At 46.6% G+C, this 15,572-nt stretch overlaps 12 non-coding genes across 12 annotated transcripts; all 12 read right to left on the minus strand.

The window, feature by feature from the left end:
• Nucleotides 1-987: 987 nt before the first annotated feature.
• Nucleotides 988-1,178, minus strand: LOC142252275 (U2 spliceosomal RNA). Its single transcript, XR_012725661.1, has one exon. It is a non-coding gene; the product is annotated as a U2 spliceosomal RNA (small nuclear RNA).
• Nucleotides 1,179-2,295: 1,117 nt separating this feature from the next.
• Nucleotides 2,296-2,486, minus strand: LOC142252276 (U2 spliceosomal RNA). Its single transcript, XR_012725662.1, has one exon. It is a non-coding gene; the product is annotated as a U2 spliceosomal RNA (small nuclear RNA).
• A 1,117-nt stretch (nt 2,487-3,603) lies between these two features.
• On the minus strand, nt 3,604-3,794 carry LOC142252277 (U2 spliceosomal RNA). The gene has a single exon (XR_012725663.1). It is a non-coding gene; the product is annotated as a U2 spliceosomal RNA (small nuclear RNA).
• A 1,117-nt stretch (nt 3,795-4,911) lies between these two features.
• Nucleotides 4,912-5,102, minus strand: LOC142252278 (U2 spliceosomal RNA). Its single transcript, XR_012725664.1, has one exon. It is a non-coding gene; the product is annotated as a U2 spliceosomal RNA (small nuclear RNA).
• Nucleotides 5,103-6,219: 1,117 nt separating this feature from the next.
• Nucleotides 6,220-6,410, minus strand: LOC142252279 (U2 spliceosomal RNA). Its single transcript, XR_012725665.1, has one exon. It is a non-coding gene; the product is annotated as a U2 spliceosomal RNA (small nuclear RNA).
• A 1,117-nt stretch (nt 6,411-7,527) lies between these two features.
• Nucleotides 7,528-7,718, minus strand: LOC142252870 (U2 spliceosomal RNA). The gene has a single exon (XR_012726234.1). It is a non-coding gene; the product is annotated as a U2 spliceosomal RNA (small nuclear RNA).
• A 1,117-nt stretch (nt 7,719-8,835) lies between these two features.
• LOC142252280 (U2 spliceosomal RNA) lies at nt 8,836-9,026 on the minus strand. Its single transcript, XR_012725666.1, has one exon. It is a non-coding gene; the product is annotated as a U2 spliceosomal RNA (small nuclear RNA).
• Nucleotides 9,027-10,143: 1,117 nt separating this feature from the next.
• Nucleotides 10,144-10,334, minus strand: LOC142252282 (U2 spliceosomal RNA). The gene has a single exon (XR_012725668.1). It is a non-coding gene; the product is annotated as a U2 spliceosomal RNA (small nuclear RNA).
• A 1,117-nt stretch (nt 10,335-11,451) lies between these two features.
• On the minus strand, nt 11,452-11,642 carry LOC142252283 (U2 spliceosomal RNA). The gene has a single exon (XR_012725669.1). It is a non-coding gene; the product is annotated as a U2 spliceosomal RNA (small nuclear RNA).
• A 1,117-nt stretch (nt 11,643-12,759) lies between these two features.
• Nucleotides 12,760-12,950, minus strand: LOC142252284 (U2 spliceosomal RNA). Its single transcript, XR_012725670.1, has one exon. It is a non-coding gene; the product is annotated as a U2 spliceosomal RNA (small nuclear RNA).
• Nucleotides 12,951-14,067: 1,117 nt separating this feature from the next.
• On the minus strand, nt 14,068-14,258 carry LOC142252285 (U2 spliceosomal RNA). The gene has a single exon (XR_012725671.1). It is a non-coding gene; the product is annotated as a U2 spliceosomal RNA (small nuclear RNA).
• A 1,117-nt stretch (nt 14,259-15,375) lies between these two features.
• On the minus strand, nt 15,376-15,566 carry LOC142252286 (U2 spliceosomal RNA). Its single transcript, XR_012725672.1, has one exon. It is a non-coding gene; the product is annotated as a U2 spliceosomal RNA (small nuclear RNA).
• Nucleotides 15,567-15,572: the final 6 nt, after the last annotated feature.

Consider the following 15,572-nt stretch of genomic DNA (forward strand, 5'->3'; position numbering starts at 1 on the left):
GCTGCTTTGCAGAGCAAAAACAAGAAGAATGGTGCGTTTTGCAGCCGCCGCCCACTGCAATGAATCTGAATAACTCCTCCTTTAGGGCGCAAGCAACTCCCCTCCCCCTTGCAGTCTTTCCAATTCACGATACAAAAAGACGGACAGGACAGGTTGCCTGACTTTCCGTCACTGCCACCCTTTGCCATCCTTACCCGTAGAAAGCCCTTTCATCATCCCCAAACCCTAATCTTTTCCCTTTCCTTCCCAGCCCCCAAACCCTGCCCTTTGTACCTTTCTCACCACCCGCTTCCCTTCTCCTGTCATCCCCCTACCACCCGGGAAAAAAAGAGATTGCCCCCTCCTTCCACTAGCCCACCCTCCCACCCAAAGAACAACTTCTTCTGCGCAGCTTGTTTTCTAGGCAGCAGCGCTATTGTGATGTCATCGGGGGGCATTGTGACAAGCCGCCAGTGTTCCATCTCTTCATGTTGTGCACTGTTCAAACCGAAAATACATCAACAGGCAGGCTACAGAAAAGCTTACTAACAAAGGTTAGAGAGGGGCTTTCTCAGAGGGCTTTTTACAGTTTGTCTATTCCCAATTAGCCGGTTTAGTATACTTAATGAAAGTACTAATTCTTTCATAGGCCGCCCATTCTTAGTATTTGACGTTCAGGTAACAACAGGTAACTTTATTTGGAGTGGAAGCAGAGAGATAACACCAGATGCCAATTGTAGATCCTCTCACACCTGTGGTCACTGCAGCATCTGACTCCACTTTGTCCAAAAGGGATCTATTCCATTCAATTACACATGATCTAGATTAGACTGACAACAAGATACTGCACAGGACATAGCAGAGTTGGTGAAGTTGAGTGGTGATGAGTTTGCTATTTGGATGAATAAAGCAAGTAAAAAGTGTGTTAGATAAAAATTCATTTCAATTCGCTAATCGGGCTAATATGAATCAGGTGAATCGAGTTCTGCTTTTGGAAACTGGGTTAAGAAGGGGTGCACCGTTCCTGGAGGTACTGCAATACCAGGTCAATGCGTGGAGTGGACAGAGCAAGCTCTTTTTCCATCTCCCTGTTCTAAAAATCCATTTAATATATGGTCCCCAGATAGGGGACGTATCAGATATTAAACTGATAAGAACAGATACTACACTTGATCTTAGCCAAAAGGCCGAGAAGCGATAACCAGAATTGGTTTGGGCCTCGAGTGGCACCCTGGCCTATGCCGGACACATCTTAGGGAGAGAGAGCGAGAGGGAGACAAACCCACGCCTACACAAGACATTTTGTCACCCAAGCCAACCCTTGAAAAGGCTGCTTTGCAGAGCAAAAACAAGAAGAATGGTGCGTTTTGCAGCCGCCGCCCACTGCAATGAATCTGAATAACTCCTCCTTTAGGGCGCAAGCAACTCCCCTCCCCCTTGCAGTCTTTCCAATTCACGATACAAAAAGACGGACAGGACAGGTTGCCTGACTTTCCGTCACTGCCACCCTTTGCCATCCTTACCCGTAGAAAGCCCTTTCATCATCCCCAAACCCTAATCTTTTCCCTTTCCTTCCCAGCCCCCAAACCCTGCCCTCTGTACCTTTCTCACCACCCGCTTCCCTTCTCCTGTCATCCCCCTACCACCCGGGAAAAAAAGAGATTGCCCCCTCCTTCCACTAGCCCACCCTCCCACCCAAAGAACAACTTCTTCTGCGCAGCTTGTTTTCTAGGCAGCAGCGCTATTGTGATGTCATCGGGGGGCATTGTGACAAGCCGCCAGTGTTCCGTCTCTTCATGTTGTGCACTGTTCAAACCGAAAATACATCAACAGGCAGGCTACAGAAAAGCTTACTAACAAAGGTTAGAGAGGGGCTTTCTCAGAGGGCTTTTTACAGTTTGTCTATTCCCAATTAGCCGGTTTAGTATACTTAATGAAAGTACTAATTCTTTCATAGGCCGCCCATTCTTAGTATTTGACGTTCAGGTAACAACAGGTAACTTTATTTGGAGTGGAAGCAGAGAGATAACACCAGATGCCAATTGTAGATCCTCTCACACCTGTGGTCACTGCAGCATCTGACTCCACTTTGTCCAAAAGGGATCTATTCCATTCAATTACACATGATCTAGATTAGACTGACAACAAGATACTGCACGGGACATAGCAGAGTTGGTGAAGTTGAGTGGTGATGAGTTTGCTATTTGGATGAATAAAGCAAGTAAAAAGTGTGTTAGATAAAAATTCATTTCAATTCGCTAATCGGGCTAATATGAATCAGGTGAATCGAGTTCTGCTTTTGGAAACTGGGTTAAGAAGGGGTGCACCGTTCCTGGAGGTACTGCAATACCAGGTCAATGCGTGGAGTGGACAGAGCAAGCTCTTTTTCCATCTCCCTGTTCTAAAAATCCATTTAATATATGGTCCCCAGATAGGGGACGTATCAGATATTAAACTGATAAGAACAGATACTACACTTGATCTTAGCCAAAAGGCCGAGAAGCGATAACCAGAATTGGTTTGGGCCTCGAGTGGCACCCTGGCCTATGCCGGACACATCTTAGGGAGAGAGAGCGAGAGGGAGACAAACCCACGCCTACACAAGACATTTTGTCACCCAAGCCAACCCTTGAAAAGGCTGCTTTGCAGAGCAAAAACAAGAAGAATGGTGCGTTTTGCAGCCGCCGCCCACTGCAATGAATCTGAATAACTCCTCCTTTAGGGCGCAAGCAACTCCCCTCCCCCTTGCAGTCTTTCCAATTCACGATACAAAAAGACGGACAGGACAGGTTGCCTGACTTTCCGTCACTGCCACCCTTTGCCATCCTTACCCGTAGAAAGCCCTTTCATCATCCCCAAACCCTAATCTTTTCCCTTTCCTTCCCAGCCCCCAAACCCTGCCCTCTGTACCTTTCTCACCACCCGCTTCCCTTCTCCTGTCATCCCCCTACCACCCGGGAAAAAAAGAGATTGCCCCCTCCTTCCACTAGCCCACCCTCCCACCCAAAGAACAACTTCTTCTGCGCAGCTTGTTTTCTAGGCAGCAGCGCTATTGTGATGTCATCGGGGGGCATTGTGACAAGCCGCCAGTGTTCCGTCTCTTCATGTTGTGCACTGTTCAAACCGAAAATACATCAACAGGCAGGCTACAGAAAAGCTTACTAACAAAGGTTAGAGAGGGGCTTTCTCAGAGGGCTTTTTACAGTTTGTCTATTCCCAATTAGCCGGTTTAGTATACTTAATGAAAGTACTAATTCTTTCATAGGCCGCCCATTCTTAGTATTTGACGTTCAGGTAACAACAGGTAACTTTATTTGGAGTGGAAGCAGAGAGATAACACCAGATGCCAATTGTAGATCCTCTCACACCTGTGGTCACTGCAGCATCTGACTCCACTTTGTCCAAAAGGGATCTATTCCATTCAATTACACATGATCTAGATTAGACTGACAACAAGATACTGCACGGGACATAGCAGAGTTGGTGAAGTTGAGTGGTGATGAGTTTGCTATTTGGATGAATAAAGCAAGTAAAAAGTGTGTTAGATAAAAATTCATTTCAATTCGCTAATCGGGCTAATATGAATCAGGTGAATCGAGTTCTGCTTTTGGAAACTGGGTTAAGAAGGGGTGCACCGTTCCTGGAGGTACTGCAATACCAGGTCAATGCGTGGAGTGGACAGAGCAAGCTCTTTTTCCATCTCCCTGTTCTAAAAATCCATTTAATATATGGTCCCCAGATAGGGGACGTATCAGATATTAAACTGATAAGAACAGATACTACACTTGATCTTAGCCAAAAGGCCGAGAAGCGATAACCAGAATTGGTTTGGGCCTCGAGTGGCACCCTGGCCTATGCCGGACACATCTTAGGGAGAGAGAGCGAGAGGGAGACAAACCCACGCCTACACAAGACATTTTGTCACCCAAGCCAACCCTTGAAAAGGCTGCTTTGCAGAGCAAAAACAAGAAGAATGGTGCGTTTTGCAGCCGCCGCCCACTGCAATGAATCTGAATAACTCCTCCTTTAGGGCGCAAGCAACTCCCCTCCCCCTTGCAGTCTTTCCAATTCACGATACAAAAAGACGGACAGGACAGGTTGCCTGACTTTCCGTCACTGCCACCCTTTGCCATCCTTACCCATAGAAAGCCCTTTCATCATCCCCAAACCCTAATCTTTTCCCTTTCCTTCCCAGCCCCCAAACCCTGCCCTCTGTACCTTTCTCACCACCCGCTTCCCTTCTCCTGTCATCCCCCTACCACCCGGGAAAAAAAGAGATTGCCCCCTCCTTCCACTAGCCCACCCTCCCACCCAAAGAACAACTTCTTCTGCGCAGCTTGTTTTCTAGGCAGCAGCGCTATTGTGATGTCATCGGGGGGCATTGTGACAAGCCGCCAGTGTTCCGTCTCTTCATGTTGTGCACTGTTCAAACCGAAAATACATCAACAGGCAGGCTACAGAAAAGCTTACTAACAAAGGTTAGAGAGGGGCTTTCTCAGAGGGCTTTTTACAGTTTGTCTATTCCCAATTAGCCGGTTTAGTATACTTAATGAAAGTACTAATTCTTTCATAGGCCGCCCATTCTTAGTATTTGACGTTCAGGTAACAACAGGTAACTTTATTTGGAGTGGAAGCAGAGAGATAACACCAGATGCCAATTGTAGATCCTCTCACACCTGTGGTCACTGCAGCATCTGACTCCACTTTGTCCAAAAGGGATCTATTCCATTCAATTACACATGATCTAGATTAGACTGACAACAAGATACTGCACGGGACATAGCAGAGTTGGTGAAGTTGAGTGGTGATGAGTTTGCTATTTGGATGAATAAAGCAAGTAAAAAGTGTGTTAGATAAAAATTCATTTCAATTCGCTAATCGGGCTAATATGAATCAGGTGAATCGAGTTCTGCTTTTGGAAACTGGGTTAAGAAGGGGTGCACCGTTCCTGGAGGTACTGCAATACCAGGTCAATGCGTGGAGTGGACAGAGCAAGCTCTTTTTCCATCTCCCTGTTCTAAAAATCCATTTAATATATGGTCCCCAGATAGGGGACGTATCAGATATTAAACTGATAAGAACAGATACTACACTTGATCTTAGCCAAAAGGCCGAGAAGCGATAACCAGAATTGGTTTGGGCCTCGAGTGGCACCCTGGCCTATGCCGGACACATCTTAGGGAGAGAGAGCGAGAGGGAGACAAACCCACGCCTACACAAGACATTTTGTCACCCAAGCCAACCCTTGAAAAGGCTGCTTTGCAGAGCAAAAACAAGAAGAATGGTGCGTTTTGCAGCCGCCGCCCACTGCAATGAATCTGAATAACTCCTCCTTTAGGGCGCAAGCAACTCCCCTCCCCCTTGCAGTCTTTCCAATTCACGATACAAAAAGACGGACAGGACAGGTTGCCTGACTTTCCGTCACTGCCACCCTTTGCCATCCTTACCCGTAGAAAGCCCTTTCATCATCCCCAAACCCTAATCTTTTCCCTTTCCTTCCCAGCCCCCAAACCCTGCCCTCTGTACCTTTCTCACCACCCGCTTCCCTTCTCCTGTCATCCCCCTACCACCCAGGAAAAAAAGAGATTGCCCCCTCCTTCCACTAGCCCACCCTCCCACCCAAAGAACAACTTCTTCTGCGCAGCTTGTTTTCTAGGCAGCAGCGCTATTGTGATGTCATCGGGGGGCATTGTGACAAGCCGCCAGTGTTCCGTCTCTTCATGTTGTGCACTGTTCAAACCGAAAATACATCAACAGGCAGGCTACAGAAAAGCTTACTAACAAAGGTTAGAGAGGGGCTTTCTCAGAGGGCTTTTTACAGTTTGTCTATTCCCAATTAGCCGGTTTAGTATACTTAATGAAAGTACTAATTCTTTCATAGGCCGCCCATTCTTAGTATTTGACGTTCAGGTAACAACAGGTAACTTTATTTGGAGTGGAAGCAGAGAGATAACACCAGATGCCAATTGTAGATCCTCTCACACCTGTGGTCACTGCAGCATCTGACTCCACTTTGTCCAAAAGGGATCTATTCCATTCAATTACACATGATCTAGATTAGACTGACAACAAGATACTGCACGGGACATAGCAGAGTTGGTGAAGTTGAGTGGTGATGAGTTTGCTATTTGGATGAATAAAGCAAGTAAAAAGTGTGTTAGATAAAAATTCATTTCAATTCGCTAATCGGGCTAATATGAATCAGGTGAATCGAGTTCTGCTTTTGGAAACTGGGTTAAGAAGGGGTGCACCGTTCCTGGAGGTACTGCAATACCAGGTCAATGCGTGGAGTGGACAGAGCAAGCTCTTTTTCCATCTCCCTGTTCTAAAAATCCATTTAATATATGGTCCCCAGATAGGGGACGTATCAGATATTAAACTGATAAGAACAGATACTACACTTGATCTTAGCCAAAAGGCCGAGAAGCGATAACCAGAATTGGTTTGGGCCTCGAGTGGCACCCTGGCCTATGCCGGACACATCTTAGGGAGAGAGAGCGAGAGGGAGACAAACCCACGCCTACACAAGACATTTTGTCACCCAAGCCAACCCTTGAAAAGGCTGCTTTGCAGAGCAAAAACAAGAAGAATGGTGCGTTTTGCAGCCGCCGCCCACTGCAATGAATCTGAATAACTCCTCCTTTAGGGCACAAGCAACTCCCCTCCCCCTTGCAGTCTTTCCAATTCACGATACAAAAAGACGGACAGGACAGGTTGCCTGACTTTCCGTCACTGCCACCCTTTGCCATCCTTACCCGTAGAAAGCCCTTTCATCATCCCCAAACCCTAATCTTTTCCCTTTCCTTCCCAGCCCCCAAACCCTGCCCTCTGTACCTTTCTCACCACCCGCTTCCCTTCTCCTGTCATCCCCCTACCACCCGGGAAAAAAAGAGATTGCCCCCTCCTTCCACTAGCCCACCCTCCCACCCAAAGAACAACTTCTTCTGCGCAGCTTGTTTTCTAGGCAGCAGCGCTATTGTGATGTCATCGGGGGGCATTGTGACAAGCCGCCAGTGTTCCGTCTCTTCATGTTGTGCACTGTTCAAACCGAAAATACATCAACAGGCAGGCTACAGAAAAGCTTACTAACAAAGGTTAGAGAGGGGCTTTCTCAGAGGGCTTTTTACAGTTTGTCTATTCCCAATTAGCCGGTTTAGTATACTTAATGAAAGTACTAATTCTTTCATAGGCCGCCCATTCTTAGTATTTGACGTTCAGGTAACAACAGGTAACTTTATTTGGAGTGGAAGCAGAGAGATAACACCAGATGCCAATTGTAGATCCTCTCACACCTGTGGTCACTGCAGCATCTGACTCCACTTTGTCCAAAAGGGATCTATTCCATTCAATTACACATGATCTAGATTAGACTGACAACAAGATACTGCACGGGACATAGCAGAGTTGGTGAAGTTGAGTGGTGATGAGTTTGCTATTTGGATGAATAAAGCAAGTAAAAAGTGTGTTAGATAAAAATTCATTTCAATTCGCTAATCGGGCTAATATGAATCAGGTGAATCGAGTTCTGCTTTTGGAAACTGGGTTAAGAAGGGGTGCACCGTTCCTGGAGGTACTGCAATACCAGGTCAATGCGTGGAGTGGACAGAGCAAGCTCTTTTTCCATCTCCCTGTTCTGAAAATCCATTTAATATATGGTCCCCAGATAGGGGACGTATCAGATATTAAACTGATAAGAACAGATACTACACTTGATCTTAGCCAAAAGGCCGAGAAGCGATAACCAGAATTGGTTTGGGCCTCGAGTGGCACCCTGGCCTATGCCGGACACATCTTAGGGAGAGAGAGCGAGAGGGAGACAAACCCACGCCTACACAAGACATTTTGTCACCCAAGCCAACCCTTGAAAAGGCTGCTTTGCAGAGCAAAAACAAGAAGAATGGTGCGTTTTGCAGCCGCCGCCCACTGCAATGAATCTGAATAACTCCTCCTTTAGGGCGCAAGCAACTCCCCTCCCCCTTGCAGTCTTTCCAATTCACGATACAAAAAGACGGACAGGACAGGTTGCCTGACTTTCCGTCACTGCCACCCTTTGCCATCCTTACCCGTAGAAAGCCCTTTCATCATCCCCAAACCCTAATCTTTTCCCTTTCCTTCCCAGCCCCCAAACCCTGCCCTCTGTACCTTTCTCACCACCCGCTTCCCTTCTCCTGTCATCCCCCTACCACCCGGGAAAAAAAGAGATTGCCCCCTCCTTCCACTAGCCCACCCTCCCACCCAAAGAACAACTTCTTCTGCGCAGCTTGTTTTCTAGGCAGCAGCGCTATTGTGATGTCATCGGGGGGCATTGTGACAAGCCGCCAGTGTTCCGTCTCTTCATGTTGTGCACTGTTCAAACCGAAAATACATCAACAGGCAGGCTACAGAAAAGCTTACTAACAAAGGTTAGAGAGGGGCTTTCTCAGAGGGCTTTTTACAGTTTGTCTATTCCCAATTAGCCGGTTTAGTATACTTAATGAAAGTACTAATTCTTTCATAGGCCGCCCATTCTTAGTATTTGACGTTCAGGTAACAACAGGTAACTTTATTTGGAGTGGAAGCAGAGAGATAACACCAGATGCCAATTGTAGATCCTCTCACACCTGTGGTCACTGCAGCATCTGACTCCACTTTGTCCAAAAGGGATCTATTCCATTCAATTACACATGATCTAGATTAGACTGACAACAAGATACTGCACGGGACATAGCAGAGTTGGTGAAGTTGAGTGGTGATGAGTTTGCTATTTGGATGAATAAAGCAAGTAAAAAGTGTGTTAGATAAAAATTCATTTCAATTCGCTAATCGGGCTAATATGAATCAGGTGAATCGAGTTCTGCTTTTGGAAACTGGGTTAAGAAGGGGTGCACCGTTCCTGGAGGTACTGCAATACCAGGTCAATGCGTGGAGTGGACAGAGCAAGCTCTTTTTCCATCTCCCTGTTCTAAAAATCCATTTAATATATGGTCCCCAGATAGGGGACGTATCAGATATTAAACTGATAAGAACAGATACTACACTTGATCTTAGCCAAAAGGCCGAGAAGCGATAACCAGAATTGGTTTGGGCCTCGAGTGGCACCCTGGCCTATGCCGGACACATCTTAGGGAGAGAGAGCGAGAGGGAGACAAACCCACGCCTACACAAGATATTTTGTCACCCAAGCCAACCCTTGAAAAGGCTGCTTTGCAGAGCAAAAACAAGAAGAATGGTGCGTTTTGCAGCCGCCGCCCACTGCAATGAATCTGAATAACTCCTCCTTTAGGGCGCAAGCAACTCCCCTCCCCCTTGCAGTCTTTCCAATTCACGATACAAAAAGACGGACAGGACAGGTTGCCTGACTTTCCGTCACTGCCACCCTTTGCCATCCTTACCCGTAGAAAGCCCTTTCATCATCCCCAAACCCTAATCTTTTCCCTTTCCTTCCCAGCCCCCAAACCCTGCCCTCTGTACCTTTCTCACCACCCGCTTCCCTTCTCCTGTCATCCCCCTACCACCCGGGAAAAAAAGAGATTGCCCCCTCCTTCCACTAGCCCACCCTCCCACCCAAAGAACAACTTCTTCTGCGCAGCTTGTTTTCTAGGCAGCAGCGCTATTGTGATGTCATCGGGGGGCATTGTGACAAGCCGCCAGTGTTCCGTCTCTTCATGTTGTGCACTGTTCAAACCGAAAATACATCAACAGGCAGGCTACAGAAAAGCTTACTAACAAAGGTTAGAGAGGGGCTTTCTCAGAGGGCTTTTTACAGTTTGTCTATTCCCAATTAGCCGGTTTAGTATACTTAATGAAAGTACTAATTCTTTCATAGGCCGCCCATTCTTAGTATTTGACGTTCAGGTAACAACAGGTAACTTTATTTGGAGTGGAAGCAGAGAGATAACACCAGATGCCAATTGTAGATCCTCTCACACCTGTGGTCACTGCAGCATCTGACTCCACTTTGTCCAAAAGGGATCTATTCCATTCAATTACACATGATCTAGATTAGACTGACAACAAGATACTGCACGGGACATAGCAGAGTTGGTGAAGTTGAGTGGTGATGAGTTTGCTATTTGGATGAATAAAGCAAGTAAAAAGTGTGTTAGATAAAAATTCATTTCAATTCGCTAATCGGGCTAATATGAATCAGGTGAATCGAGTTCTGCTTTTGGAAACTGGGTTAAGAAGGGGTGCACCGTTCCTGGAGGTACTGCAATACCAGGTCAATGCGTGGAGTGGACAGAGCAAGCTCTTTTTCCATCTCCCTGTTCTAAAAATCCATTTAATATATGGTCCCCAGATAGGGGACGTATCAGATATTAAACTGATAAGAACAGATACTACACTTGATCTTAGCCAAAAGGCCGAGAAGCGATAACCAGAATTGGTTTGGGCCTCGAGTGGCACCCTGGCCTATGCCGGACACATCTTAGGGAGAGAGAGCGAGAGGGAGACAAACCCACGCCTACACAAGACATTTTGTCACCCAAGCCAACCCTTGAAAAGGCTGCTTTGCAGAGCAAAAACAAGAAGAATGGTGCGTTTTGCAGCCGCCGCCCACTGCAATGAATCTGAATAACTCCTCCTTTAGGGCGCAAGCAACTCCCCTCCCCCTTGCAGTCTTTCCAATTCACGATACAAAAAGACGGACAGGACAGGTTGCCTGACTTTCCGTCACTGCCACCCTTTGCCATCCTTACCCGTAGAAAGCCCTTTCATCATCCCCAAACCCTAATCTTTTCCCTTTCCTTCCCAGCCCCCAAACCCTGCCCTCTGTACCTTTCTCACCACCCGCTTCCCTTCTCCTGTCATCCCCCTACCACCCGGGAAAAAAAGAGATTGCCCCCTCCTTCCACTAGCCCACCCTCCCACCCAAAGAACAACTTCTTCTGCGCAGCTTGTTTTCTAGGCAGCAGCGCTATTGTGATGTCATCGGGGGGCATTGTGACAAGCCGCCAGTGTTCCGTCTCTTCATGTTGTGCACTGTTCAAACCGAAAATACATCAACAGGCAGGCTACAGAAAAGCTTACTAACAAAGGTTAGAGAGGGGCTTTCTCAGAGGGCTTTTTACAGTTTGTCTATTCCCAATTAGCCGGTTTAGTATACTTAATGAAAGTACTAATTCTTTCATAGGCCGCCCATTCTTAGTATTTGACGTTCAGGTAACAACAGGTAACTTTATTTGGAGTGGAAGCAGAGAGATAACACCAGATGCCAATTGTAGATCCTCTCACACCTGTGGTCACTGCAGCATCTGACTCCACTTTGTCCAAAAGGGATCTATTCCATTCAATTACACATGATCTAGATTAGACTGACAACAAGATACTGCACGGGACATAGCAGAGTTGGTGAAGTTGAGTGGTGATGAGTTTGCTATTTGGATGAATAAAGCAAGTAAAAAGTGTGTTAGATAAAAATTCATTTCAATTCGCTAATCGGGCTAATATGAATCAGGTGAATCGAGTTCTGCTTTTGGAAACTGGGTTAAGAAGGGGTGCACCGTTCCTGGAGGTACTGCAATACCAGGTCAATGCGTGGAGTGGACAGAGCAAGCTCTTTTTCCATCTCCCTGTTCTAAAAATCCATTTAATATATGGTCCCCAGATAGGGGACGTATCAGATATTAAACTGATAAGAACAGATACTACACTTGATCTTAGCCAAAAGGCCGAGAAGCGATAACCAGAATTGGTTTGGGCCTCGAGTGGCACCCTGGCCTATGCCGGACACATCTTAGGGAGAGAGAGCGAGAGGGAGACAAACCCACGCCTACACAAGACATTTTGTCACCCAAGCCAACCCTTGAAAAGGCTGCTTTGCAGAGCAAAAACAAGAAGAATGGTGCGTTTTGCAGCCGCCGCCCACTGCAATGAATCTGAATAACTCCTCCTTTAGGGCGCAAGCAACTCCCCTCCCCCTTGCAGTCTTTCCAATTCACGATACAAAAAGACGGACAGGACAGGTTGCCTGACTTTCCGTCACTGCCACCCTTTGCCATCCTTACCCGTAGAAAGCCCTTTCATCATCCCCAAACCCTAATCTTTTCCCTTTCCTTCCCAGCCCCCAAACCCTGCCCTCTGTACCTTTCTCACCACCCGCTTCCCTTCTCCTGTCATCCCCCTACCACCCGGGAAAAAAAGAGATTGCCCCCTCCTTCCACTAGCCCACCCTCCCACCCAAAGAACAACTTCTTCTGCGCAGCTTGTTTTCTAGGCAGCAGCGCTATTGTGATGTCATCGGGGGGCATTGTGACAAGCCGCCAGTGTTCCGTCTCTTCATGTTGTGCACTGTTCAAACCGAAAATACATCAACAGGCAGGCTACAGAAAAGCTTACTAACAAAGGTTAGAGAGGGGCTTTCTCAGAGGGCTTTTTACAGTTTGTCTATTCCCAATTAGCCGGTTTAGTATACTTAATGAAAGTACTAATTCTTTCATAGGCCGCCCATTCTTAGTATTTGACGTTCAGGTAACAACAGGTAACTTTATTTGGAGTGGAAGCAGAGAGATAACACCAGATGCCAATTGTAGATCCTCTCACACCTGTGGTCACTGCAGCATCTGACTCCACTTTGTCCAAAAGGGATCTATTCCATTCAATTACACATGATCTAGATTAGACTGACAACAAGATACTGCACGGGACATAGCAGAGTTGGTGAAGTTGAGTGGTGATGAGTTTGCTATTTGGATGAATAAAGCAAGTAAAAAGTGTGTTAGATAAAAATTCATTTCAATTCGCTAATCGGGCTAATATGAATCAGGTGAATCGAGTTCTGCTTTTGGAAACTGGGTTAAGAAGGGGTGCACCGTTCCTGGAGGTACTGCAATACCAGGTCAATGCGTGGAGTGGACAGAGCAAGCTCTTTTTCCATCTCCCTGTTCTAAAAATCCATTTAATATATGGTCCCCAGATAGGGGACGTATCAGATATTAAACTGATAAGAACAGATACTACACTTGATCTTAGCCAAAAGGCCGAGAAGCGATAACCAGAATTGGTTTGGGCCTCGAGTGGCACCCTGGCCTATGCCGGACACATCTTAGGGAGAGAGAGCGAGAGGGAGACAAACCCACGCCTACACAAGACATTTTGTCACCCAAGCCAACCCTTGAAAAGGCTGCTTTGCAGAGCAAAAACAAGAAGAATGGTGCGTTTTGCAGCCGCCGCCCACTGCAATGAATCTGAATAACTCCTCCTTTAGGGCGCAAGCAACTCCCCTCCCCCTTGCAGTCTTTCCAATTCACGATACAAAAAGACGGACAGGACAGGTTGCCTGACTTTCCGTCACTGCCACCCTTTGCCATCCTTACCCGTAGAAAGCCCTTTCATCATCCCCAAACCCTAATCTTTTCCCTTTCCTTCCCAGCCCCCAAACCCTGCCCTCTGTACCTTTCTCACCACCCGCTTCCCTTCTCCTGTCATCCCCCTACCACCCGGGAAAAAAAGAGATTGCCCCCTCCTTCCACTAGCCCACCCTCCCACCCAAAGAACAACTTCTTCTGCGCAGCTTGTTTTCTAGGCAGCAGCGCTATTGTGATGTCATCGGGGGGCATTGTGACAAGCCGCCAGTGTTCCGTCTCTTCATGTTGTGCACTGTTCAAACCGAAAATACATCAACAGGCAGGCTACAGAAAAGCTTACTAACAAAGGTTAGAGAGGGGCTTTCTCAGAGGGCTTTTTACAGTTTGTCTATTCCCAATTAGCCGGTTTAGTATACTTAATGAAAGTACTAATTCTTTCATAGGCCGCCCATTCTTAGTATTTGACGTTCAGGTAACAACAGGTAACTTTATTTGGAGTGGAAGCAGAGAGATAACACCAGATGCCAATTGTAGATCCTCTCACACCTGTGGTCACTGCAGCATCTGACTCCACTTTGTCCAAAAGGGATCTATTCCATTCAATTACACATGATCTAGATTAGACTGACAACAAGATACTGCACGGGACATAGCAGAGTTGGTGAAGTTGAGTGGTGATGAGTTTGCTATTTGGATGAATAAAGCAAGTAAAAAGTGTGTTAGATAAAAATTCATTTCAATTCGCTAATCGGGCTAATATGAATCAGGTGAATCGAGTTCTGCTTTTGGAAACTGGGTTAAGAAGGGGTGCACCGTTCCTGGAGGTACTGCAATACCAGGTCAATGCGTGGAGTGGACAGAGCAAGCTCTTTTTCCATCTCCCTGTTCTAAAAATCCATTTAATATATGGTCCCCAGATAGGGGACGTATCAGATATTAAACTGATAAGAACAGATACTACACTTGATCTTAGCCAAAAGGCCGAGAAGCGATAACCAGAATTGGTTTGGGCCTCGAGTGGCACCCTGGCCTATGCCGGACACATCTTAGGGAGAGAGAGCGAGAGGGAGACAAACCCACGCCTACACAAGACATTTTGTCACCCAAGCCAACCCTTGAAAAGGCTGCTTTGCAGAGCAAAAACAAGAAGAATGGTGCGTTTTGCAGCCGCCGCCCACTGCAATGAATCTGAATAACTCCTCCTTTAGGGCGCAAGCAACTCCCCTCCCCCTTGCAGTCTTTCCAATTCACGATACAAAAAGACGGACAGGACAGGTTGCCTGACTTTCCGTCACTGCCACCCTTTGCCATCCTTACCCGTAGAAAGCCCTTTCATCATCCCCAAACCCTAATCTTTTCCCTTTCCTTCCCAGCCCTCAAACCCTGCCCTCTGTACCTTTCTCACCACCCGCTTCCCTTCTCCTGTCATCCCCCTACCACCCGGGAAAAAAAGAGATTGCCCCCTCCTTCCACTAGCCCACCCTCCCACCCAAAGAACAACTTCTTCTGCGCAGCTTGTTTTCTAGGCAGCAGCGCTATTGTGATGTCATCGGGGGGCATTGTGACAAGCCGCCAGTGTTCCGTCTCTTCATGTTGTGCACTGTTCAAACCGAAAATACATCAACAGGCAGGCTACAGAAAAGCTTACTAACAAAGGTTAGAGAGGGGCTTTCTCAGAGGGCTTTTTACAGTTTGTCTATTCCCAATTAGCCGGTTTAGTATACTTAATGAAAGTACTAATTCTTTCATAGGCCGCCCATTCTTAGTATTTGACGTTCAGGTAACAACAGGTAACTTTATTTGGAGTGGAAGCAGAGAGATAACACCAGATGCCAATTGTAGATCCTCTCACACCTGTGGTCACTGCAGCATCTGACTCCACTTTGTCCAAAAGGGATCTATTCCATTCAATTACACATGATCTAGATTAGACTGACAACAAGATACTGCACGGGACATAGCAGAGTTGGTGAAGTTGAGTGGTGATGAGTTTGCTATTTGGATGAATAAAGCAAGTAAAAAGTGTGTTAGATAAAAATTCATTTCAATTCGCTAATCGGGCTAATATGAATCAGGTGAATCGAGTTCTGCTTTTGGAAACTGGGTTAAGAAGGGGTGCACCGTTCCTGGAGGTACTGCAATACCAGGTCAATGCGTGGAGTGGACAGAGCAAGCTCTTTTTCCATCTCCCTGTTCTAAAAATCCATTTAATATATGGTCCCCAGATAGGGGACGTATCAGATATTAAACTGATAAGAACAGATACTACACTTGATCTTAGCCAAAAGGCCGAGAAGCGATAACCAG

The sequence above is a fragment of the Anomaloglossus baeobatrachus genome, chromosome 9 (genome assembly GCF_048569485.1).
Source record: "Anomaloglossus baeobatrachus isolate aAnoBae1 chromosome 9, aAnoBae1.hap1, whole genome shotgun sequence".
Taxonomy (NCBI): domain Eukaryota; kingdom Metazoa; phylum Chordata; class Amphibia; order Anura; family Aromobatidae; genus Anomaloglossus; species Anomaloglossus baeobatrachus.